This window comes from Nelumbo lutea, chromosome 7 (genome assembly GCF_056320005.1).
Source record: "Nelumbo lutea isolate HS-2025 chromosome 7, American lotus-T2T, whole genome shotgun sequence".
Classification (NCBI taxonomy): Eukaryota; Viridiplantae; Streptophyta; class Magnoliopsida; order Proteales; family Nelumbonaceae; genus Nelumbo; species Nelumbo lutea.
Genome location: NC_142690.1, coordinates 45,345,190 through 45,372,030, shown reverse-complemented (window position 1 = coordinate 45,372,030; position 26,841 = coordinate 45,345,190). Strand labels below are relative to the sequence as shown.

Here is a 26,841-nt window from a genome sequence, read left to right as displayed (position 1 = left end):
TTGTACCTTGCAGCCGAGGGAGAGGTCCTTTCTTGTCAGGCAATGTTTAATCATTATGGGCTGAGAGGTTAATTGTAAGACCATTGAGAGTAATACATGATGGGCTAATCTCGCATCTACTCACAGTTTTTAGGTTTTCATAAGGTGGTTGGGTCCAAGAACCATTTAGTGTAAATGTTGGGTCCATTAAGAACCCATGGTGATGGACTCAGGGGTTCATTGTCTCCTACAGTGAATTCAGTCAGGCCCTGTAACAAAGGTTGGGCTGAACCCATGTGGCTGATGTGTAGATCAATGTTAGGGTCCCTCTCTATACAAAGAGAGCCAACTAGGTAGTAGGTTAAAGAGTAAGTGAGCACATAAACTTAATGGGCCCAAGGCCCTACTCGAACCGGGCTTAAGTTAGTTAAATAAAAGGGGACAAATATAGTTTTAAATTGATTAGGATTAGCTGAAGGATAAGATAAGTCTTATCCATTTATGAGTCCAGATCCAAATATAAGATTTGGATTAGGAAACTCTCTCCTAATTAGGTTAGGAGGCTGATCGAGAGAAGGCTATCAATAGGGGGTGAATTCTTCAGTTTATACACAACACAATAAACTACAAAATTCTTCCCAGTTATTGCCGCCCCTACCCAGTTCAATCTCTACCTATGGATCTGATCAAGAAGAGTTCTTGATATTGTTTCTTGGTAGAAGAAATGAACTAAAGGCATGCTCACTAGCCCTTGCTCGATTCTTGCTGAAGAATTCAAGTTCTTTCTAAAGAACCATCCTGCTGTTCCTGCTTCACTACACAATGTGTCATCTTTAGTGGAAGTGGGTTTTGGTCTTTTCTTTGGGTGTGAATACCTGTGTTGGGAGTTACTACTACTTCATATCAGGTATATCTCTCACTTCCTATTGGTTTCAAATCTGATCTACTTTTGGATTCAAGAATGAACCTTGAAAATGCAGTTTTCTAAATTGGGAAAATGATTCTTGGATGGGAGAAAAGAAATTTTTGAAGTTTTGCGCAACCTTCTTATAGGGTTTGGCCATCCATATAATGGATCTCCCATCGCTTCACCATGGCCGACTGGTCAATCCCAAACTGTCTCAACAAGACATTCCTTCTGTTTTCCTCTCTAGAAACAAAGGCATAGGCTTGAGAGAGTGTCACATTCTCCCAAGAGGATATGCTGGCTTACAATGTTGAATTCAGGGTTCAGCCTTGCCAAGAACTCAAAAACCCTATTTTTCTCTACCAGTTTCTAATAGGTTTCTGCATCATTGACACTTTTTCATATCACAGTTTCTAAGTGGTCTATTTCCTACCACAGGGTTTTCAACATGGAGAAATACATAGCAAGAGGTTTATCTCCCTATTTTATACTAATCACTTGATTTATTAGCTAATAAGCTCTGGCTACATTTTGTTTCTGAGAATAGGTTTCAGTTACTCCATCCCAAATTTCCTTAGTAGTATTCACCCACAAATTTTTTTTTCCAATGTGAGGTAGCACCGAATTACATAGGCAGGACATCACCATGTAATTCTCTTGTACCCACCGAGAGGAATCTATATCTGGTTTCCTTTCCACCCCAATGATGTACCCTAACTTTCCACAGGCACCGATAGCCATCTTGGCAGATTGTGACCATTCTAAATAGTTTGTTCCATCCAGTTTTATACTAGTAATAATTTCAAACCCAAAAGTATCATTACCACTTCCAATACCCAGTCCCATGGTACTGGTGGATGTCAGCTTAGTATTCCAATTCTCCATCTTACTTCAAATAGTTTAATAGACTGAAAGAAGAAAGTTGAGAGCTTCCAAGAACAATTTTAAGACATACATATTGAAACAAACCCGTCCAGGAAAAGAAAAACCCTAATTGGAAGAAATCTCTCTCCTTCTAGTGTCTCCCAACAGAGAGAAGGCTGAAATAACACTCTAGAATGCTAGAAAGGTCCAGAAAACTAACCGCCCTCTACAGAATAATAAAAGAAATCAAATGATACCTGTGCACCCAAAATCAGATCAAGAACAAAGAGTCCAGCTTTTCTAGGACTCTTCCCCATACTCCAGTTCCTCTTGATTTTGATGCCAAGATGAAAATCACCTTCCTAATGACTCGATCTCACCAAAAAATCCAATAACTGGGCAATTAAAAACAAACCGATCAGCCTCTTCTTACTTCATGCAGTTGGCTAATCTATGGCTGCATGAGAGCGATTCAAGAACCCTAAATGAAGCTCTGATACCAAGTCGAAATCTACTGAATTAAATATATATATATATATATAACCATCACTTTGAGCTAGGTTTCAGATTTATCACTACACCTCATTGAGTGTTCAACAACATTTTGTCCCTTTGAACCTTAGCTATCATAATTTTTTTTTCTTTTCTTTCCCCAACTTATTGGTGTGAGTGCATTTTATGCTCCATCTCACACAAGGTATTTTCTTCTTTCTTCTTTTTCTTTTTTTTCTTTTGGTGGGAGTGCATTTTATGCTCTATCTCACACTCTTTTTTTTTCTTTTGGTGTGAGGGATTTTTATGCTCCATCTCACACTGGTCACAGGCTTGAGGCAGATAACAATACTCATATTCCAAGTTGCTAGTTTTACTATTCAGCTCGGAATAGCAGAGTCAATTCTTTTGCAGTTGTTGAATCTCATGCATTAACAGTTTAGATGTGAACTAGCTCGAATGACCATTAATAATGCAATCAAGTCCTCATACATATAAAAGTAGTTAGGGCTGATTATGACGAAAGTCATATTCAGCTCCCTTAACCTCAGGCATTGTGCTAAGTTGGATCATTCACAAGAATAAAAACTGACACATACAATGGTCTCCCTCAATTCATTCTATTCCCTCTTTGGCTTATCATTGCATGTATACAAGTGTTGGGCTGATTGAGGTGTATGGCTACAGCCCAACTCGCCCACACTTAAGATGAACATTGTTCTTAATGTTCCTAGTGTTAGGGAGCAACAGTAAATCCAACAATGAGGTTAAGTGCATAAAGAGTAGTCTCAAGTAAGGAGGGGGTTTAGAGAACTTCCCTGAAGTTCCTTTTGAATCCTACAATAGCTCTTTTGATAGGAAGCCTCTAGCTGCTAAGAATCACATCAAACTAGAAAGAAACTTCAGCAATTTTTTTCAAATAACATCCTAAAAAAATAACTAACTAAACTCAAATGCTATGAATGAGAAAAGTAGAAAGCAAATAAGACAATTTATGACTAAGCATCTGAATTGGAATGTCTCCCAACAGCCTCTTGTTCTCTTGGATTCACCATGGTGTTGCTTGGTAGAGTGCTCGGTACCTTGCTGAAATCATTTGTGCCAACTACCCAACTTGATTCTCCAAGTTCTTTATTGATGCTTCGTTATTCTGAAATCTTATTTCAGTACTAGCTATGAACTTGGTCATCAGCTCCTCTATGTTAGATTTATGTTTCAGCAAATGGAAATTTTGGTGGAAGGGCTTCGGTACATGTTGATTTGGCCATGGCTGGTTCGGGTGGCCTCTCCATCCGGGGTTGAAGGCATGATGGCACTGACTGTATTGCTGCTTTGCAAAGTTGCCAACAAAGTCTACCTATTCCATGGACTATTGATGAGACTGAAAAGAACCCTATTTTTGTCCCCTAATTTTCATCATTTTACACTACTTTAGCAGTTAAATGTACTCATTACTCTTGTATTTCGATTCAGAGCAATAAAGAAGGCAATTGGAAGGAAACAAGCCAATTCGGGTGATTTTGCACAGTTTCGGTGACAGTCAGTGATCTGGGCCTAACTCACAATTCCGGACTCCAAATTTGGAAATTCAAAAAGCATTAGAAAGAAGAAAGAAAGGCCCACAAATTTTGTGTTTTGGATTTTGACCAATTCGGTCTACATCGAGTACGAAACTGGGCCCGAAGTCGGAGTAAGTTCGCAGCCAGGCCCATTTAATAGTTGAAGCCCAACTCGCAGAAGAACCTGGAAGCAGCCCAAGTAGCAGAGAAGCCCAACTCGGATGCAAGAGTCTAGAGTCCTAATTCGAATGTAATCTCCCAAGAGGGAAAGAGTCTTATTAGATCTAAACTTTGAATGTAATACTATAAGGATAAGAAGGTTGAGGATTAGATAAGAGATAGGATAGGATTAGTTCAAAGAAGATCAAGACTCCCTAAAGATAAGATGATCTCTTAGAAGGAGTTGGAAAACAGCCCACTCCTTTGGCTATATAAAGAGGGGGGCAAACCAGCTCTAGTATCACTTATTCTATGATCCAAGAGATCATCAAGAGGCCAAGAAGATCAAGGAAGCAGTTCGGCTATGGAGAAGAAAGGCATGGAGATTGCGAAGATCATGAATAGTTAAGCTTCTTTTTCTGGTTCAAGGAGGGAGGTTTGATTATGTCATTGTAATGTTCTATAGTTACTTTATTTTCTTGATTTCTAATTCAAGTATTCATTGATTCTTGTGCATATTCTTATTGGATGTTGATGTTAATTAGTTTCACAAACTGAATTAATGTTGATTTTCCTATTGCTATCCATGATTTCGGTGATCCGTAATTGTCACGAATAATGGTACAAGTAGCAATTAGGTTGATATCTTTTTGGGTCAATTGTTCATGACAGCCTTTGACCAATGTTTTATCATGGTTCAACCTAAAGGAATTGATGGAACAAAATTCAATAATTGCAGCTATCTCAATTATTGTTATTTTGGTTTAACTGTTTTCATAAATCTTAATGCTATCATTGTTTAACATGGAACACTATGTACCCAGTTGAGTAGTGATAAGTGTTGATCGAATGCTGGGTTTGGTCAACTGAATTAGGAAAACACAAGGTTTATTATGGCTATCCTAATAAATCTAAGGTTAAATGCTTGAATTGCAAGAATTCTGAAATGTACCTAGGATTGATGTCCAATCGATTCAACCTGAACCCTTGAACCAAAATTCGGTAAGACTGATTTTCTCTTGTTTGCTTAGTTTGTTATTCTTTTAATTTTAGTTATTAAATTTTCCCACACAATTACTTTATCCATTCAGCTAAGAGATTACTGATTTGCTCCTTGTGGGATTCGACCTAGTACTACTTTTACTAAAAATATTTTATTGTGGGACTAGTACTAATTTTGAGGGCTTCGACAAACCCATCAACTATATAAACTGATTGCCCACTTGGCATTCAGTGCTGATATGGCCTCCCCCACACTTGTCACAAGTCATGGACTGCACATGCATGGTTGCCATCTGTATCCCATCAATTTTCTTGCTAAGTGCACCTATTTGTGCAAATAGAGTTGTGTATGTGTCCACATTGTGAAAACCATGCTACTTCCTCACTTGTGCTCTTTCTGAATGTCATTGGTAATATTGGCTACCATCTCCTCTATAGGTGCATGGGCCACTTCAAGGGTCTTATTGTTGATGGAGCCCCTGACTGCAACATCTAGGATGGTCTTGTTGGCTTCGATTAGGCCATTGTAAAACATTTGCACTTGCAAACATATAGGAAGTCCATGGTGGGGGACATTCCTTAACATCTCCTTATAACGCTCCCAAGACTCATTCAAAGACTCCATCTTGTTGAAATAAAATAGTGATGTCATTTCTCATCTTTGCTGTCTTGGATGGAGGAAAGTATTTGGAGGAGAATCGGCTAACATCTCATCTCAAGTGGCTATAGATCCGGCTGGTAATGAATTCATCCAAGCTTTGGCCTTGTCTTTCAATGAAAATGGGAATAACCTCAGCCAAACAGCATCATCACTCACTCCATTATTTTTGAAAGTGTCACAAATCTCCAACAAATTGGCTATGTGAGAATTCGGGTCTTCATGAATCATGCCACAAAATAGAACTGTGTTTTGGATCATCTGAATTATGGCTGGTTTGGTCTCAAAATTATTAGTAGTTATGGTTGGTCTTACAATGCTTAAAGCACCCCCAGTAAGGGTTGGTTTGGCATAATCCATCATAGTCCTTGGTTCGGCCATCTCTTCAATTTCAACTCTAACTTGTCTAACAGCTCTTAGGCAGATGTGGAGGGTTCTTTCAATCTCCAGATCGTAAGGGACTTCCTCCAGTTCAGGTCTGCTTGTCATAAACTGCACAAGTCAAAGCAATAAAAAGACTAATGTACACAAATCAGAAATGTAAATATTTAACCAATTAGCAATCCTAAGAAAAGGGTACTGTTAAACACTAATATAACAACAATTTACAAGGCAAAGAGAACAGAATGCTATCTCAAATGAAAAGCTTCAAGAAAAAGATCAATCGGCCGGCTGAAAACTATAGTAGACATATCTAAAATCTGATGTACAAGATTGCAATCAGAGAATTAACCTATCAAATCAAGAAAAGTGCATACTACCAGAATTATAACAGTAACCTAAGATAGAGAAAATCAGCAAGAAGCACAATCAGCAATCTACAAAACATAAAAGCTGAATGCCAGCTAAAAGGAAAAGAAACCTACAAAATTCTATTAAATCAGAAATCTATCAACTCAGAAATGAAATCTATAACAGCAGCCTATAGAATTCTACCTTCAAAACACAGATCTCACTTCTATCAAATCAAAAAAGTAACCTATAGCATCAAGAAGCTACATTCTATAGAAACAAAAATAGCAACCTAAACTAGATGCCTTCAGCGATGAGCAAGAAATTTGTAACTACTGAAACTAGAATAGCAAACTAAGATAAAGGCAATTAACAATAAACAAAAAATCTACTTCTATCAGTAAGGGAAATACTATATCTACAAATCTGAACCTAATATATAGAAAAAAAAATCAATTTAACTAGTAGAGAATTAGAAGCATTCGGCAAGAAAAAAGAGATTACCTAAATCAGTAATGTAGGTTAATGTGTGCAGATCTGAACTGTAATGTATAGAACTAAAAATCAGCTACACTACTGAACTAGAATAGTAGACAATCAAGTATAAGAAATAAAACTACCTAAATCAACAATAGAGGTTAATGCACACAAATTTAAACTACAATCCACAGAGTTAGAAATTAGATTAACAGTGGCTAATAGTTCCTAATATTGCTACAATAAGTCCCCAGAAATGGCACCAAAAACTTGATGTATAATTGCTACACTAGCAAATGCACTAGCCGCACAAGTAATAGAGTGATGAATAGAGTATCGTTTCCCATGAGGACTTATGCAGCAACTACTAATAATATATCAGCCTACTCTTATCTGATTAGCCGAATTGTAAAACTAATGCAAATCTAAAATCCTAACTACAAAATTATCTCTAAAGAATTGAATCAAACACCTTGCGTGCAAACTGAGAAGACAAGTTAAATATGCACAGAATTGATAAAACAATTAGTTCTCTATGTCATTCGAGTAGATTAGGATTCAGCCTTGGATTGGTGAAACCCCAAGGCAATGAATAGTCTCTCTCAAGCGCATGTTCACTCTATGCATGAGTGATGATTCTTATATCTCTATCAAAAATCTAATCCCCATGCATGCATTAAGATATATCAATTCTAGGGCATCATTTCAGCTGAATGAATACCAACCGAATTGTGCAAATTATCTCTAACCTTGCACTCAATTCGGTTCTTGATTAGCATATCCGAAATCCGAGAGTCTTTCTCAAGCAATCTATAACTTCCAAGAATCAAGAACAATTTGGCCAAGCAGAATTAAGATTGCCTAAATTCTTTCTTAAGCAATTCAGACTTTACAAAATCAAGATCTGAAATTACAAATCAACAGTTTGGCTAGTTGTTCTACAATCAAATTTCTATTCAAGAAACATCAAGATTGCATCTAATCCATTTGAATGAACCTAGAAAGCTAACTACAAATCTGAATTTATAGAAATCATGCTTCAACTACAACAAGAAAGAAAATTAATGGAGAGTTGAACATGAAACCTTAGCTGATTTCAATTAGCAATGGCGCAAAATAAAAGGAAGAAGACAACCTAGATTGTTCTCCTCCAATGGATTCTTCTCCCAAATTTGATTTCAGCTTCTTCTCCTCTTGAAGTTGCTTGAATCTCCTTTCTTCTCCTCTCTTGCACCTATCTCTCTCTTCTCCCTCCAAGAATTTGACTCAAAGAGTTTTCTCCACAAAAGGGCTTGAATCAAAAAAATTTCCTACCTTCTCCCAACTGGGAATCATATTCCCTAAATTTAGAATACAATATTCAAGGATCCTACTTGAACCATAATCAAACCAGATCTGTACCAAAAGATAAATGGGAGGAATATACCTGATCCGGAGAAGCAGTATCTCCCAAAGTTGGTGTTCACGCCCAAAGAATGCTCCAAGATCCGTTCCTACTGAAGATGACATAGCTGTGAATGGAACAGAACCAGCAGGGTGCATCCTACACACTGGATCCTTCACAAGAATCCTCTGGAAGTACTAAACGCTGAATCTTTTTCAGTCTTTCTTGCAAGACTGATGTCAAGAACAGATTTCTTGACTTTCTTTTCTGCAAAGATCTAATCTTGCAATGGCAGATGACAGCGGCAGGAGGAGATCTGCAAAGATCTACCTTCTGAATCAGGACGTCCCCTCTACCAACGATCTCCCGCAGTACATGGTACTTTCTCTCGATGTGCTTCGACTTCGAGTGAGCCCGAGGCTCTTTAGCCTGGGTGATCGCTCCATTGTTGTCACACAACAACGGGATGGGAGATGTGCTGGATGGAATCGCTCCCAATTCGTGTATGAACTTCTTCATCCACACGGCTTCCTTGGCAGCTTCACTTGCGGCAATGTACTCGGCCTTGGTTGTGGAGTCTGCAGTGGACCCCTGTTTGCTGCTTTTCCAGCAAACAGCACACGATCCTATCGTGAAAACATACCCAGATGTAGACTTTCTATCATCTAGATCCGACTGCAAATCGACATCAGTATACCCTAGCACTTGTAGTGAACTACCATCGAATACCAGACAAAACTCTTTTGTCCTTCGAAGGTATTTGAGTATGTTCTTCACAGCAGTCCAATGCTCCTGCCCTGGGTTTGCCTAGAATCTGCTTACCACACTCACCGCCTGAGCAATGTCAGGGCTAGTGCACAGCATGGCATACATGATGCTCCCTACGGCTGAGGCATAGGGAACGTCTCTCAAGCTCTCAATCTCCTCAGAAGTCTTGGGAGACATCTTCTTGGAGAGAGTGACTCCGTGCCTGAAAGGAACGTTTCCTTTCTTGGAGTTCTCCATGCTGTACCTCTTGACAATTTTGTCAATATAAGCAGCCTGGGATAATCCAATTATCCGCTTCGATCTATCTCTATAGAGTCGAAGACCCAGTATGTATGAAGCTTCTTCAAGATCTTTCATGGAGAACTGCTGTGATAGCCATACCTTGACCGAAGTCAACATTCCTACATCATTCCCAATGAGTAGGATATCGTCCACGTACAACACCAAAAAGGTGATCTTATCCCCACTGGACTTCCTGTAAACACAGGGCTCATCCGGATTCTGCTCAAAGTCAAACGTTTTGACTGCAGAATCAAAACGGATGTTCCAACTCCTAGAAGCCTGCTTAAGTCCATATATGGATCTATTAAGTTTACATACCATGTGTTCCTGACCAGCAGCAATGAAGCCTTGCGGCTGCTGCATGTAGATATCTTCACTAAGATCTCCATTCAGGAACGCGGTTTTGACATCCATTTGCCAAATCTCATAGTCATGGTACGCTGCTACAGCTAGCAGGATCCTAATGGATTTAAGCATGGCCACGGGCGAAAAAGTTTCCTCATAGTCGATGCCTTCTTTCTGAGTATACCCTTTCGCCACCAAGCGAGCTTTAAAGGTCTCAATCCTGCTATCGGGGCCCTTCTTCCTCTTGTAGATCCATTTGCAACCAATTGCTTTTACCCCGGGGGGCGGATCCACTAGAGTCCAGACTCCATTGGTCTCCATTGAGTCCATTTCAGCCCTCATGGCCTCCACCCACTTCTGGGAGTCTATGTCTAACATAGCTTCTGCGTAAGTCACGGGATCCTCATCACTAGTCAAGGTTTCCACCAGGTAACTATCCTGGTCATAACCATATCGGACTGGTGGTCTGGATACCCGAGTGGTTCTTCTAGGTTGGTAATTACCTGGAATTTGTGGGACATCTCCCACTGCTCCTGAGCTCTCCTCATCAAGAACTATTTCCTGACGATGGGTGTCCAGGATGTAATCGGATTCTAAGAACTGGGCGTTTCGACTGCAGAACACTTTCTGCTCACTCGGGTCATAGAATAGATAACCCACTGAATCCTTTGGGTAGCCTATAAACAGGCAACGACTGGTTTTAGATTCCAACTTGTCCGCACTTGTTCTTTTAACGTGTGCAGGACAACCCCAAATCTTCAAGTGTCTTACACTTGGCTTCCTTCCGGTCCAAAGATCATATGGAGTTTTCGGAACTGATTTGGTTGGAACCCGATTCAGCACGTAGATAGCAGTCTCTAATGCATATCCCCAAAAGGATGTGGGTAATTGTGAGCGTACGAGAAGTGACCGGACCATGTCTAACAAGGTCCTATTCCTCCTCTCTGAAACACCGTTGAGTTGAGGTGTAGTAGGAGGAGCTAATTGTGACACTATCCCATTGGCCTTTAAGTAGTCCCTGAATTCGTCAGAGAGATATTCGCCACCTCGATCTGAACGAAGGGCCTTAATTTCTCTCCCTAACTGTTTCTCGACTTCCTGTCTGAACTCTTTGAACTTTTCAAATGATTCAGACTTATGTCTCATTAGGTACACGTAACCATATCGTGAAAAATCATCTGCAAAGGTGATGAAGTACACGTGTTGATTGTGTGTCCTAACACTCAGGGGACCACATACATCAGTATGTATTAGGTCAAGTGTGCCTTCAGATCTTTCAGGCTTACCATCAAATGGCCACTTAGACATCTTACCTTGAAGGCAAGGTTCACTAGTGGGAAGATTTTCTATAGTTAGAAAATCCAAAGGACCATCCTTTACCAACCTTGTGATTCGGTCAATACCGATATGGCCAAGTCGGTAATGCCAGAGGCACGTGGGACTTACTGTATCACGATTCCTTTTCTTGGGAATTTTGACCGACGTAGTTTCGGTTAAGTTAGTTTCCAGAGAAGGATGTAGAACATAGAGACCGTTCTCTTGTTCCCCGCATGCGATGAATTTATTATTCCGTTTAACAGTAATCACATTACTAAAATAAACAGTATATCCATCAGCACACAGTTTTGAAACAGAAATTAAATTTCTTCTCAAGTTCTGTACATAAAGACAATCTTTAAGTACAAGTATTCCTTCTTTAAAAACTAATTCTACGGTTCCTATTGCTACTGCTACAACACTTGCAGTTGTTCCCAAGAATAGTGTCACTTCACCTTCACTCAACCTTCTGCTAACTTTGAACCCTTGCAGTGAGTTACACGCATGAGTTGAAGCCCCGGAGTCAACACACCAGGACACAGAAGTAACTAACATGTTAGTTTCTATGACACAAGTTTCGATGTTACCTTTCTTAGATTCCAGGTAGGCAGGACAATTCCTCTTCCAGTGGCCGGTCTGCTTGCAGAAGTGACAGACATCAGATGCCTTGTTCCTCTTCTGCTTCTTAGGATTGGCAGCCTTCTTCTGAGGCTTCTTTGCCTTTCTCTTTTTCTTGCCCGATTTGTTAGCTTCAGCAAGCATAACTACAGGCTCATCCTTCTTGAGTAGATCCTCGGCTCTTTGCAACATATTGCTGAGTTCCTGGACGCTGACATTCAGCTTATTCATATTGTAGTTCATTGTGAACGTATTGAAGGAAGAGGGCAAAGAATTGAGGATGGCATCCACTTGTGTGCCAAGATCTAGCCCGGATCCAAGAGCTTCAAGTTCATTAATGTAACCCATCATCCGAAGAAAATGGTCATGAACATTCTGCCCTTTGGTCATCTGCGCGGTCATGAACAATTTCAGGACCTTCTGTCGAGTAGAACGGTTCTGCTCTTCATACATTGTTCTTAGACTATCCAATATGTCCTTGGCTAGTTTGATCTGATCGAACTGCCTCCGTATTGAGTTGTCTAATGAGGCAACGACAAAGCAGCGGGCTAGGGAGTTCTTATCCTCCCACCCTTGGTAGTCCCTTCTACGGGCCTCAGAAGCCCTATCACCCGGATGTTCCGGGGCAGGATTTTTCACTAGCTTGTCTAACTTTTCGGAAGTTAGGACCAGCATAAGATTTCTGTACCATTCGGCGTAGTTTGGTCCCTTTAGCTTGTTATCGTCCAGAAGCTTTGCAAATTGACCGTTTGCCATTTTCTGATAAAATAGCAAAATCATTAGTCCACAACCTTAGTTTGATTCATGTTACCTACATAGATATGGATTTTAATCTATGTTCCATTCCCATTTGTTCATCTCTGAGATTTCCCTCCTTTCTCAGTGATGGAGATCACGAAATGTCTCTGGAAATGTGGGAAATCACATGGGGTGCATGAAGCCAACTGTTTCAGCTGCATAACCTCACCACCTTTCTGTGATGGATCATATCCACTCATCAAATGAGTTTTCCTTTGGCCTCTGTCAGACAAGGTTCAGAGCCGTTTTCAGGTAAACCTTTCTGTCCAGTGAGTGCTTACCCATCATATTCAGGTTACGCCAAGGTACCGTGAGAGAGTTCCCATTTTCTGGTGAAGCCCCTCCCACAACGGTCTATGACACCCCTATCATCTTATGAAACGCTCTAATAGATCCAACAGCAAATGGATAGCCCAATTTTATGGTGCGTTTCCTCATTACTGAAGGACCCATCATTGTGCTAATGACGGAAGGCCTTTAGAGAGTCCATCATATGGGTCTCCCTATCACATGCATTCATATTTGCTAGAGGGAACAAAAACGCCCTAGTTTTAATTTAGGTCAAACCAGAGTGGCTCCCACTAACATTCATAAAGTCAGATTTCTGGTGGGCCTTAATCGGCTAGGGGTTCCGTACGCATCCCTTTTCAGGGTTATGGGGCCCACCAAGCAAAGAGGGGTCATCCAATGACCTTGAAGGACACTATGGCAATGATGTGCATTTAGCCATGGTGTGTGCAAAAGCCACTAACGAGTCTTCATGGGCCAAGTACTTATGGCCCATGGTCGCAGCACATCAAACATCCAAACATCACATGTAAAGGAGGAATTGATCCAATCAATTAACTGCTGTAAAGGCCATTGAACAGCCCATTTAAAATATAAGTCATTAACAATTAATGACTACTAGGTGTATGGGCTGAATCGCAGATAGCAGTTCAGCCCATACAACTTATCTCACAGTAATGGGCCTTTTGTAGTTTTAACCCTTTAAAACTGGGCTTTACAGGTGGGCCGAAGTAATCCTTGTAATTGAACATCAGATTTGGAACAGAAAGTGTGAGAAATACTGACTGAAAAATAGTCCCTATCGAACCCCAGATTTGGTCCAAACAGTTTTGGTCCAATCTAGTCCGAAAGGATCCAAAACTGATTTTCAATTCAAGAATTAATTCATGAAAGATCTGAAATTAATAATTTTGATTTCAAACAATCACAATTCAAACTATGGACTGTTCGCACCACCTGCAAAACAGAGGTTAATCACAAGGGTTGCAGTTTCACAAACTGCAAATCGCAAAAAGCGATTTCTTCAACTGCAAATCTCCAGCGCCGCCTTCTTCTTCCTTCTTCTTTAATCAAGAAAAATAATAGAAATCCTATTTCTATTAATTACATTCTTGATCAAATCCTATACATTCAGTCTAAAATAAAAAAAATTATTTACAAACCGAATATAAATAAATAGAAAGAAAAAGTGTGCGCAGACTATCTGCGCCAAATCTGCACTGTGATCTCCAGGTTCGAACTGTCCATTAAATCAAAATAAATAAAGAACAATTCTAAATAAATTTTGGATTTAATAAAATTATTTTCAGATCAATCACCCTTAACAAGAAACAGTTTCTTGAAATAAAGAAAACAATCTGCGCAAATCCTGAAAGAACACCTTCTATCCATCTACGCAGGGTCAGATCTGATTTTCTTTTGGTTCAAGATTCGAACCTGTGGCTCTGATACCACTGAAAGAATGGTAGGATCCATCTAATGGACGCCATAAAGGTTGCGGAATGGGTGGGCGAATTTCAAAAAAATTTCCTACCTTCTCCCAACTGGGAATCATATTCCCTAAATTTAGAATACAATATTCAAGGATCCTACTTGAACCATAATCAAACCAGATCTGTACCAAATGATAAATGGGAGGAATATACCTGATCCGGAGAAGCAGTATCTCCCAAAGTTGGTGTTCACGCCCAAAGAATGCTCCAAGATCCGTTCCTGCTGAAGATGACACAGCTGTGAATGGAACAGAACCAGCAGGGTGCGTCCTACACACTAGATCCTTCACAAGAATCCTCTGGAAGTACTAAACACTGAATCTTTTTCAGTCTTTCTTGCAAGACTGAAAAAGATTCAGTGGCTCATTGTGACACTAGCAAGTGCACTAGCCGTTCAAGTAATAAAGTAGTGAGTGAAGTATCGTTCCCACGAGTATTTAGGAAACAATTACCAGTACTAAATTGAGCACTTCTTATCTGATCAGCAAATAAATCAAAACTTTAATGAAAGCTAAAAAAAATCCTAAATTAAAATCTATCTAAATCATTGGCCCAATTGCCTTCAAATCAGGTTAGAAGAGTAAGCAGTAAATGTCAATCTCAGAATTCAACAATCTATCAATTTGGATCATTCGAATAAATCATGATTGATCCTTGGTTTGGTGAAACCCCAAGGTCATGAACAGCCTCTCTCAAGCGCATGTTCATCCTATGCATGAGTGACGGTTCTTCTATCTCTAGCAAGAATCTAATCCCCATGCATGCATTTCTTCAAACACTTCTAAGGCATCATTTCAAATCTGAATTGATCACCAACTGAATTGTGCAAGTTATCTCTAACCTTGCACTCAATTCAATTCTTGAATAGTAGATCTGAATTCCTAGAGTCTCTCTCAAGCACTCTAGGAATTCCAAGCTGTAGATTAATTCGCCCAATCTGAAAATTGCAGATCTGAATTCTCTTTCAAGCAATTCAGATCTTGCAATCTCAGATCTGAGAATTCAGATCTGAGTTTTGAAGGTTAGTTGGCCAAATTGATATGCAATAACACCCTTATTCAAGAAACTTCAAGTACAATCCATGATCATTTGAATGAATCAAAAAGAATTAGATTGCTGAACTGAAATTTTACAAACTGAAATACATCAAGGAAGAATGGAAACAAGGAGAAAGAAGAAAGAAAATATAACTAAAAACTGAATTCAAATCAAAAGAGAATGAAACTACAAATGATTTATTACAAAAGATCTTTGAATCACAAACCCTCAATTCGAACTCACCTTCTTCTTCTAGCTTGCTTGTCTTGAACTTCCTTCATCCCTTCTTCTTCTTCTTCCTTGCGCCTAGCCTTCTTCTCTTCTCTTCTCTCAAGGTGGCCGAACCTCTAAGAGTGGGAGAGCCTTTCTCTCAAGCAATTGAACACCTCTCCCCTACTAGAGGCCTTCTTATATAGTTTTTCAAGGGGGCAAAAGCCCCTTCTTGAAGTCTCTAGAATTGGGTGTATTACACCCCTCATGAACCTTCTAGAGTGCTCCCTCCTCTTCAAGAAACATCTAGGAGTTGCCGCCCCTATCTCCCTTTGGGCTGCTATTTTGGCTACAACTTAGCTTGCTTTTGAGCTCAAGTGGGCTACACTCTAGGCTGTTATTTGGGCTAAAAATGGGTTGGGCCGAAATTTCCTTCTTGCTAGGCTTCTTCCCTTAGATTTTCCAAAGAGTTTCACTTGCTCTTCTTGGGCCGAATGAAATTCTCTTGTTCTCATGGCTGGGCCGGGCTGAACTTGATAAATTTTGGGTTTTCTTTTCTTGCTTTTGCCTTCTTTTTGTTGATTTGGCTCCCCCTGAAATCTTTCTTGCAATCAAGCTAAAATAGGGCAAAATCTAATTAAACCAGCATAAAATTTCATGCAAAAACCTCATAAAATATAGATAAATTGTAGGTTCATCAAATACCCCCACACTTAAGCTTTTGCTTGTCCTCAAGCAAAGACATCAGCCCTAAACTTAACATTCCCCCCTTCTGTTCTCACCATTTACCTGGTGAACTTTTTAAGATAGAAATGCATTGAGTAGTCGGGGAACTTTTGTAAGTGCTCAACTCTTATTCTTGTAAATTACCATTTAAGATATGTATCAGATCCAAGGAAAGGAGAATATGAATTTCATCATAGTCTAGCCTTCACTCCTAATTCATATATAAATCAGCTCCTTAATTGTCAAGGTTAATAATCAATTTCACTAAGTTTAACATCTGTAACTAAATCTCAATGAGAGTTCAACTTTAGAGTGCCCCTTTGAACCTCGGTTGTCACCACAATTACTTATTTCTAAGGGTGAGTGAATCTTATGCTCCATCTCACCCTTTTTTTCTTTTTTTTTCTCTTTTTTTTTTTTTTTTCGGTGTGAGTGCATTTTATGCTCCATCTCACACACTTTTCTCTCTCTTTTTTTTTATTTATTTTTATTTTTTTTTATTGTTTTTTTTTTGGTGTGATTGCATCTTATGCTCCATCTCACATTGGTCACTTACTTGAGGTAGGACTCATGTTCTGAGCTGCAAGTTTTACTATTCAGCTCAAAATAGCGGAGTCAATTTGGGATTTTGTCCTTCTTTGCAATTATTGAACCTCAAGAATCAACACTTCAGATGTGCACTTAGCTTTCTTGACCATTAACAATGAAATCAAGGGCTTCCATACACATGAAGGAAGTTAGGGCTAGTCATGCTGAAAGGCATATTCAGCTCCCCTTTTCTCATGCATATATCAAATTGGGTCATTCACAGGAATAAAAACTTAACAAGTACATCAGTCTCCCTCAACTCATTGAATTCCTTCTTAAAAATAAAAAAATCATCAAATAAATAGTAATGAACTTGAGGGGTTCCAGTCTTTTTTATTTTTGGTCATGTCATTGCCTGCATATGTGTGTTGGGGTGCATGGTTTCAGCCCCCATACCCTAGCCTCGGGCTCACTCCCCCACACTTAAGATGAACATTGTCCTCAATGTTCATAGTGTTAGGGTTCACACTTGTTACAGCAAACTGAAGAAAAGAAAATGATGAACTGAGTCCTTAAAGAATTGGAATTTTGAGAAAAAGATCTTTATTTTACTAACTAATATTCTAAAAAGATAAATGACAAAAAAATTCCTTAACCTGTTCATGAGCAAGACAAAAGATTATTGGTTATCAAGATAAACAGTGGATGGAGGGGGTACAGTACCACCCATTAAATATGGTTTCAGGCGCTGAGCATTTACTTTAAACGTGCCCTGAACTGGGTGGGTGAGTTCTATAGCCCCATGGGGAAAAACCTGTGAAATGGTAAAGGGTCCAGACCACCTGGATCTAAGCTTACCTGGAAACAAGCGGAGATGGGAATTATATAACAATACCTGTTGGCCTACATAAAAATCTCGTCTCAGCAAGTTCTTATCATGCCAGTTATTTATTCTTTCTTTATAAACTTTGGCATTCTCATAGGTGGTAAGTCTGAATTCATCCAATTCATTCAATTGCAACCGCCTTTTAGCCCCTGTGGCCTGAATGTCAAAATTTAAGAATTTAAGAGCCCAATAGGCCTTGTGTTCCAATTCAACTGGTAAATGGCATGCTTTACCAAAGGCCAATCTGTAGGGGGACATGCCAATGGGTGTCTTAAATGCAGTTCTGTATGCCCATAATGCATCATCTAATTTGATGGACCAATCTTTTCTGGCGGATGCTACGATCTTTTCCAGAATTCTTTTGAGTTCCCTGTTAGCCAACTCCACTTGGCCACTGGTTTGAGGGTGATAAGGGGTAGCTAATTTATGTGTAATTCCATATTTCTGCATTAACCTCTCAAATTGGCTATTGCAGAAGTGAGTTCCCCTATCACTAATTATAGCTCGCGGAGTGCCAAATCGGGAGAATAGCTTCTTTAGGAAGTGTACCACCCTTCTTGAGCCATTTGTGGGTAAAGCCATGGCTTCTACCCATTTGGATACATAGTCAACTGCAACGAGGATGTACTTATTCCCAAAAGAATTCGGGAAAGGTCCCATGAAATCTATACCCCAAACATCAAAGATTTCACAGATTAAAATATTGGAAAGGGGCATTTCATTCCGTCGGGAAATGTTTCCCGATCTTTGGCATTTGTCACATGTGGACACATACCTATGGGCATCTTTGAAAAGTGTGGGCCAATAAAAACCTGATTGCAAAACCTTGGCTGCGGTGCGACTAGCTCCAAAATGACCTCCTGCTTCTTTATCATGGCAAAATTGGAGTACCGACTCCATCTCCTCCTCGGGGACACATCTCCTTATGATCTGATCTGCACACAATTTATACAAAAAGGGTTCCTCCCATAGATAGTATTTTACATCAGAAAGGAATTTCTTTTTCTGTTGATATGAAAGGTTAGGAGGAAGGACTTGTGCAGCTAGATAATTAGCGAAATCAGCATACCAAGGATATGAGTATTTCTGTATTGAGTACAACTGCTCATCCGGAAATTCTTCTCGAATGTTGCTGGTTATCTCCTCTTTTGAGCTTACCGTGTCCAACCGGGAGAGATGGTCAGTAGCCAGGTTTGCAGCACCCTTCAGGTCTCTAATCTCAATGTCAAACTCTTGCAATAAAAGGATCCACCTGATCAGTCTTGGTTTTGAGTTTTGCTTGGTAAGCAAGTGCCTTAATGCCGAGTGATCTGTGTGGACAACAACCTTGGATAATATTAGATATGAACGAAACTTATCAAATGCAAATATTACTGCTAGCAGCTCCTTTTCTGTGGTGGTGTAATTGAGTTGGGGTCCAGTCAAGGTTCTGCTAGCATAGTAAATTGGCTGAAAATGTTTGTTCATTCTTTGTCCTAAAACAGCTCCTATAGCAAAATCACTCGCATCACACATTAATTCAAATAGGAGGGTCCAATCTGGTGTTACCATGATAGGTGCATGGATCGATTTGTCTTTCAAGATGTTGAAAGCATGAAGGCAATTAGTTGAAAATTCAAAAGGCACTTCTTTCTGAAGAAAGGTAGATAATTGCTTGGAAACTTTTGAGAAATCTTTAATAAACCTTCTATAGAATCCGACATGTCCTAAGAAACTTCTCAAAGAACGAACAGATGTTGGGGTTGGCAATTTTTCAATTGCCTCCACCTTGGCCTTGTCGACTTCTATACCTCTTTGAGAGATCTTGTGTCCAAGCACTATGCTTTCTTGCACCATAAAATGACATTTCTCCCAATTCAACACAAGATGTGTTTCTTTACATCTAGTAAGCACCTGTTCCAGATTATTCAAACATGCATCAAATGAAGAGCCAAAAACTGAAAAATCATCCATGAAGATCTCAATAAATTTTTCAACCATATCAGAAAATATAGACATCATACATCACTGAAAGGTTGCTGGGGCATTGCATAACCCAAAGGGCATCCTTCGGTATGCAAAGGTTCCATATGGGCAAGTAAAAGTGGTCTTTTCTTGATCTTCTGGTGCAATTGGTATCTGGTTATACCTTGAATATCCATCCAAGAAACAATAATACTCATGCCCGGCTAGCCTCTCCAACATTTGATCCATAAATGGGAGAGGGAAATGGTCCTTCCGGGTGGCTTCATTTAATTTTCTATAGTCAATACACACACGCAATCCGGTAACGGTTCTAGTAGGGATGAGTTCATTTTTCTCATTTGGAACAACAGTCGTACCCCCTTTTTTGGGCACAACTTGCACAGGGCTTACCCAAGAACTATCAGAAATAGGATAAATGATCCCAGCATCTAACAACTTAATTATTTCAGCCTTTACTGCTTCTTTCATGTTGGGGTTCAGGCGCCTTTGGGGTTGAACGGAAGGCTTGCTGTCCTCTTCCATCAAAATTCTGTGAGTGCAGATTGATGGATTAATGCCTTTGATATCTTCTACCTTCCAAGCTATAGCATTTTTGTGTTCCCGTAGCACTCTTAATAATTTTTCTCTTTGTAAGGGATTCAGCGCTGCGGAAATTATCACGGAGAGATCTGATGGTTCCTCAAGGAAAGCATACTCTAAATGGGATGGTAATTGCTTCAGTTCAAGGGTGGGGGGTTCTTGGGGTGATGGCTTACCTGATGGTCCAGGCAATTTGCCTAAGTTCTCTAATTTAAGAAACCCCTTTCCCTTGAATTGAGGCTTATCGTTCAGGTATGCTATAATGAGGTTTATTTTTTCATTTTCTCCTTCTTCAAGTTCTCCCTGCTGGAGGCAGAGTTCAAGAGGATCAGTTATTCTACTTACCTGGAAGCATTCATCAATTGTCAATTCAATGGCATCAATCATAAAACAAGAATCATCACTAGAGGGTGCATGTTTCATAGCATTAGACATTTTAAAAATTATCTCCTCATCTTGTATCCTAAGGCTGAGTTGTCCTTGTTGGATATCAATCATTGCTTTTCCGGTAGCCAGGAAAGGTCTCCCTAGGATAAGCGGGACCTCCACATCTTCTTGCATGTCTAACACAATGAAATCAACTGGAAAAATGAATTTGTCAACTTTAACTAACACATCTTCTATGATCCCCCTAGGATGTCTAATGGATCTATCAGCCAATTGTAATGCCACTCTAGTGGGTTGGGGTTCATTCAACCCCAATTTCTTGAAGATAGAATATGGCATTAAATTGATGCTAGCTCCTAGGTCACATAAAGCTTTTTCAATTTTTAAACTGCCAATGGTACAAGGAATAGTGAAACTCCCTGGATCTTTGAGTTTCTGAGGCAGCTTGTTCAGAAGGATAGCAGAACATTCCTCATTTAATGCAACTGTAGCCACATCTCCCAGTTTCCTTTTGTTTGCCAATAATTACTTCAAAAACCTTGCATAGTGTGGCATCTGGGCTAAAGCATCAGCAAAAGGAATATTAATATGTAAACTTTTAAATATTTCAAGAAACTTACCAAATTCCTTCTCCAATTTTTGTTGCTTCAGCCTGTTAGGGAATGGAACTTGTGGTTGTTGGTGCATCCCTTGTTGTGCTTCTGGTTGTTCCGTCTTCTGTTGTCTGGTCCCAAGGCTTGTTTCTGCCTTGGGTTCAGCCCAATTCTTCTTTTCTACCTCAGGCAACTCTTTTCCACTTCTTAAGGTAATAGCTTGCACCTGCTCTCATGGATTCACTTCAGTGTTGCTTGGAAGAGTTCCCGGCAATCTGGAAGAGATTAATTGTGCCAATTGCCCCACTTGGTTTTCCAGGTTTTTGATTGAGGCTTCCTAGTTTTGGAACCTAGTTTCTGCACCTGCTATAAATTTTGTCATCAGTTCTTCCAAATTGGATTTTGGTTCAGGCTGATGATAAGTCTGGTGGAACGGCTTGGAAGTATGCTGATTTGGCCAGGGCTGGTTTGAATGTCCCCTCCATCCTGGATGAAAAGTATGGTGACTCTGGTAACCCTGTTGTCTTGACGAATTGCTGACATAGTCAACTTGTTCAGTAGATGGTCTGAACTGATTGCCAACTTGGCAGTCTGTACTGATGTGGCCTCCCCCACACAATTCACAATTAAGAGGCTGCACATGCATGGCAGCTATCTGCATTTCATCTATTTTCTTACTGAGTGCTCCTATTTGTGCAGATAGTATTGTATAAGTGTCAACATTATGCAAGCCTTGCTGCTTCCTAATTTGAGTTCTTTCCGAATGCCATTGATAGTTGTTGGCTGCCATTTCCTCAATAAGTGCATGGGCAACCTCAGGAGTTTTATTATTTATGGATCCTCCGGCTGCAGCATCTAATATGGTCTTATTTGAGTCAGTAAGACCATTATAGAAGGGGGAAAATATTTAGAGAGAAAACGGCTGGCCATTTTGTCCCACGTAGCTATTGATCCTGCCGGTTGATGAACCTACAATTTATCTATATTTTATGAGGTTTTTGCATGGATTTTTATGCCAGTTTTATTAATTTTTGCCTTAATTTAGCTTAAAGCTAAGAATAAGTTCAGGGATAATCAATCCAAGAAAAGGAAGGAAAAAGGCAAGAAAAGAAGGTTCAAAAAGACCAATTTCAGTCCAGCCCGGTTGTGGAAGCAAGAGAGAGCACTTCGGCCCAAGAAGAGCAAGTGAAACTCTTTGAAAAATCCAAGGGAAGAAGCCTAGCAAGAAGGAAATTTCGGCCCAGCCCATTTTTAGCCCAAATAACAGCCTAGAGTGTAGCCCATTTGAGCTCAAAAGCAAACTAAGTTGTAGCCCAAATAGCAGCCCAAAGGGAGCTAGGGGCGGCAACTTCTAGGAGTTTCTTGAAGAGAAGGAGGGAGCACTCTAGAAGGTTCATGAGGGGTGTAATACACCCCATTCTAGAGGCTTCAAGAAGGGGCAAGAGCCCCTTTGAAAAACTATATAAGGAGGCCTCTTGGAGGGGAGAAAGTTGTTCAATTGCTTGAGAGGAAGGCTCTCCCACTCTTAGAGGTTCGGCCACCTTGAGAGAAGAGAAGAGAAGAAGGCTAGGCGCAAGGAAGAAGAAGAAGAAGGGCTGAAGGAAGTTCAAGACAAGCAAGATAGAAGGAGAAGGTGAGTTCGAATTGAGGGTTTGTGATTCAAAGATCTTTTGTAATAAATCATTTGTAGTTTCATTCTCTTTTGATTTGAATTCAATTTTTTTGTTATATTTTCTTTCTCTTTTCTCCTTGTTTCCATTCTTCCTTGATGTATTTCAGCTTGTAAAATTTCAGTTCAGCAATCTAATTCTTTTTTATTCATTCAAATGGTCATGCATTGTACTTGAAGTTTCTTGAATAAGGGTGTGATTGTAGAGTAATTCGGCCAACTAACCTTCAAAACTCAGATCTGAATTCTCAGATCTGAGATTGCAAGATCTGAATTGCTTGAAAGAGAATTCAGATCTGCAATTTTCAGATTGGGCGAATTAATCTACAGCTTGGAATTCCTAGAGTGCTTGAGAGAGACTCTAGGAATTCAGATCTACTATTCAAGAATTGAATTGAGTGCAAGGTTAGAGATAACTTGCATAATTCAGTTGGTGATCAATTCAGATTTGAATTGATGCCTTAGAAGTGTTTGAAGAAATGCATGCATGGGGATTAGATTCTTGCTAGAGATAGAAGAATCGTCACTCATGCATAGGATGAACATGCGCTTGAGAGAGGCTGTTCATGACCTTGGGGTTTCACCAAACCAAGGCTCAATCATGATTTATTCGAATGATCCAAATTGATAGATTGCTGAATTCTGAGATTGACATTTACTGCTTACTCTTCTAACCTGATTTGAAGGCAATTGGGCCAATGATTTAGATAGATTTTAATTTAGGATTTCTTAGCTTTCATTAGAGTTTTGATTTATTTGTTGATCAAATAAGAAGTGCTCAATTTAGTATTGGTAATTGTTTCCTAAATCCTCGTGGGAACGATACTTCACTCACTACTTTATTACTTGAACGGCTAGTGCACTTGCTAGTGTCACAATGAGCCACACATCAAGTTTTTGGCGCCGTTGCCGGGGATTTAGAGAAGCAATATTAGGAAACATTGAGCATTTTTAATCTGGTATCATTCAGCATTGCATTCCTAGTTGGTTTAATTTGCTTAACTTTACATTTTAGCTTTGGACTGCAACTGCTGTACTATTGTAGTTATGTTTCTTCTTTCTTAAGTAGATTACTTTCTTTTTCTGGTTTCAGTTTCATTTTAATAAAGGCATATTTGATTTCTATTCAATCTTGGTGTTGTTCCCTTCAAAAAGAAAAAAAAAAAGAAAAAAAAAATTCACATAAACACGAGTGTTGCAGATCTGAGTTGCATTCGGCACTCAGATCAGCAGATTTCAGATCTGCAGCACTCAGCCGAAAATAGTTGCTTGTGTTTCAGACTTTATTATTTTTTTTTTCTTTCATTACAAAAAGAAAAAAAAAAACAAATGAAAAAAAAAGGGGAGATCTTTTGAACAACAAGAGGAGCAATTGAGAATTCGGATCAGAATTCAGATTTGAATTCAGATCTGAATTCTGCTATTGCAGATCTGCAACAGTTCAGGTCTGAGTTCAGAGGAACTCAGATCTGAACTGATGAAATTTTGAGGGGAATTGAGTGTCATCACCACCCCAATTCACCCTAGGGCACTTCTGCTATTCCCCAAAAACAATTTGGTAGCAATAACTGAAGGTAAGGCAATTGAGAATTCAGATCCAAACTCAGACTTGAGTTCAGATCTGAATTCTGCTGTTACAGATCTGCTCAGTTCAGATCTGAATTCCTCTGAACTCAGATCTGAACCGATGCAAGTTTGAGGTGAATTGGGTGCCATCACTACCCCAATCCACCCTATGATACATCCAACCTGCCTCAAGGGTGAATGGATAGCAAGGAATGAGAGAAATTCAAATCTGAAATGCAGTTGATATGATGTGAGGACTGAACTGATACAGAGCATTCTATGAATTCTGGGTGGACTGAATTCTTGGCTTTACCCACTTGTAACCGAGCTACATTAGCTAAGGAGGTGTATGTTTGGATTGAATAATTGTTATGCCTCAGTTACTTAAGAAAAATTAGCACTTTCCAAGTATTTCTATTAGCATTCAGATCTGTAGCAGGGCTGCTATAGTGCAACAGTTAGCAGACCTGATTTCAGATTTCTACAAAAGTTGTATGGACCGAATAGCTTGTAATACCAAACATTGCAGACCCATTTTTCAGGTCTTAGCAAGTGTTTGATATGCATCAGCTATACAGGTTTGAGCTTCAATTGTATAGTTTAAAATCTTTAACCCAAGCCTAACTCAGGACTATTTTTTTTTTTCAGATCCTTTTAAATTATTTTTCAGATCAGATCTGATTTCAGCCCTAAAGCATCACAGATTTGATTCCAACCTTAATGGATGTATATTGTAGTGTATACCAATGAGTGTGTATGAGATATACAGCTCAGATCTGAATTATTATTTGTTAATATCTCTAGACTAACAATACCAAAGACTTGTAGATCTGAACTCAGATCTAAATTGGGTCTGAATTCAGATGTTGCAATCGATGGAAGTAGATAAAGGAACCTTGAATAAGATGATTGGTTTAAATCTGCTTTTAGTATAATCGGCTTCATTTATTCATGATAGGATGTAGGTTTTGTATTCCAATACTTCACTTTACATTTTCAGTGTGATAGGATTAGTTATTTATTTTCTTTTGTGAATATTGGCATTTTTATTGCTTTGACTTTAACAGTTTATGACAAGCAGACCTGAACTGGAAGAGATCCTTTACGACCCGGAGATTGAACGGACTCTCCGTGTCCGTTTGAGAGCTGCTAAGCAAGTCAGACAAGAAGCACAAGAAATGACTGAACAAAGAACTATGATGGATTATGCCAAGCCTACCCTCACTGGGACTGTCTCCAGCATTATCAGGCCAACTATTGCTGCCAATAACTTCGAAATTAAACCGGCCATAATCCAAATGATACAAAATACGGTTCAGTTTTGTGGTATGGCCCATGAGGATTCGAATGCCCATATTACTAACTTCTTGGAAATCTGTGACACCTTCAAACACAATGGGGTAAGTGATGATGCCATCCGGCTGAGGTTATTCCCATTTTCTTTGAAGGATAAAGCCAAAGCTTGGTTGAACTCATTACCGGCAGGATCTATAGCCACATGGGACGAAATGGCCAGTCGTTTTCTCTCTAAATATTTTCCCCCTTCTAAAACTGCTAAAATGAGGAATGACATCACTACTTTTTTCCAGCAAGAGGGGAAATCTCTCTATGAGTCCTGGGAACGTTACAAGGAGCTACTAAGGAGGGTTCCTCACCATGGCCTTCCGATTTGGCTGCAGGTGCAAACATTTTATAATGGTCTGACCGATTCAAACAAGACCATCTTAGATGCAGCAGCTGGGGGCTCCATAAACAATAAGACTCCCGAGGTTGCCCATGCACTCATCGAGGAGATGGCAGCCAATAACTACCAATGGCATTCAGAAAGGACACCAGTTAGAAAGCAGCATGGCCTTCATAATGTGGATACATACACAGCTCTCTCTGCACAAATAGGAGCACTTAGCAAAAAATTTGATGAGATGCAGATGGCAGCTATGCATGTACAGTATGATAAGTGTGGGGGAGGCCATGATAGCACTGAATTCCAAGTTGGCAGTCAGACTTTTCAGTCCACAGAACAAGTAGACTTTGTTGGCAACTTTACAAGACAGCCAGGAAATCAGTACCATCATGCCCATAACCCCGGATGGAGAGGCCACCTGAATCAGCATGCACCTAAGCCTTTCCACCAAAACTTCTATCAGCCAGAACTGAAATCTAACTTGGAGGAGCTAATGACCAAGTTCATAGCTAGTGCGGAAAATAGATTTCAGAAAAACGAAACATCGATAAGGAACTTGGAAACTCAGGTTGGGCAGCTGGCACAGATGATTTCAGAAAGGGCTCCGGGTACCTTACCTAGTAACCCCATGGTAAACACAAGGGAACAAGAGGCTGTTGGGAGAATTCCCAATTCAGATACTTAGTCATAAACTGTCTTACTTGCTTTTTGTTTTTATTTTTCATAGCATTTAAGTTTAGTTAGTTTTTCTTAGAATTTAATTGAATAAAGATACTGATCTCCTCTTCTAGTTTGCAAGTGATTTCTAGCAGAAGAAGTTTTCCACCGACAACATATTGCAGAATTTAAGAATGATCTTCAGGGAAGTCCTCTAAATACCTCCTATTA

The 26,841-nt window shown here is 39.6% G+C and overlaps 2 non-coding genes and 1 pseudogene across 2 annotated transcripts; 1 reads left to right on the top strand and 2 right to left on the bottom strand.

Annotated features, from left to right (window-relative positions):
- Positions 1-5,344: 5,344 nt before the first annotated feature.
- LOC148846234 (uncharacterized) overlaps positions 5,345-26,841 on the bottom strand; it is a 46,366-nt pseudogene continuing 24,869 nt past the window's right edge.
- Positions 5,520-5,624, top strand: LOC148846236 (small nucleolar RNA R71). The gene has a single exon (XR_016102670.1). It is a non-coding gene; the product is annotated as a small nucleolar RNA R71 (small nucleolar RNA).
- Positions 25,826-25,932, bottom strand: LOC148846235 (small nucleolar RNA R71). Its single transcript, XR_016102696.1, has one exon. It is a non-coding gene; the product is annotated as a small nucleolar RNA R71 (small nucleolar RNA).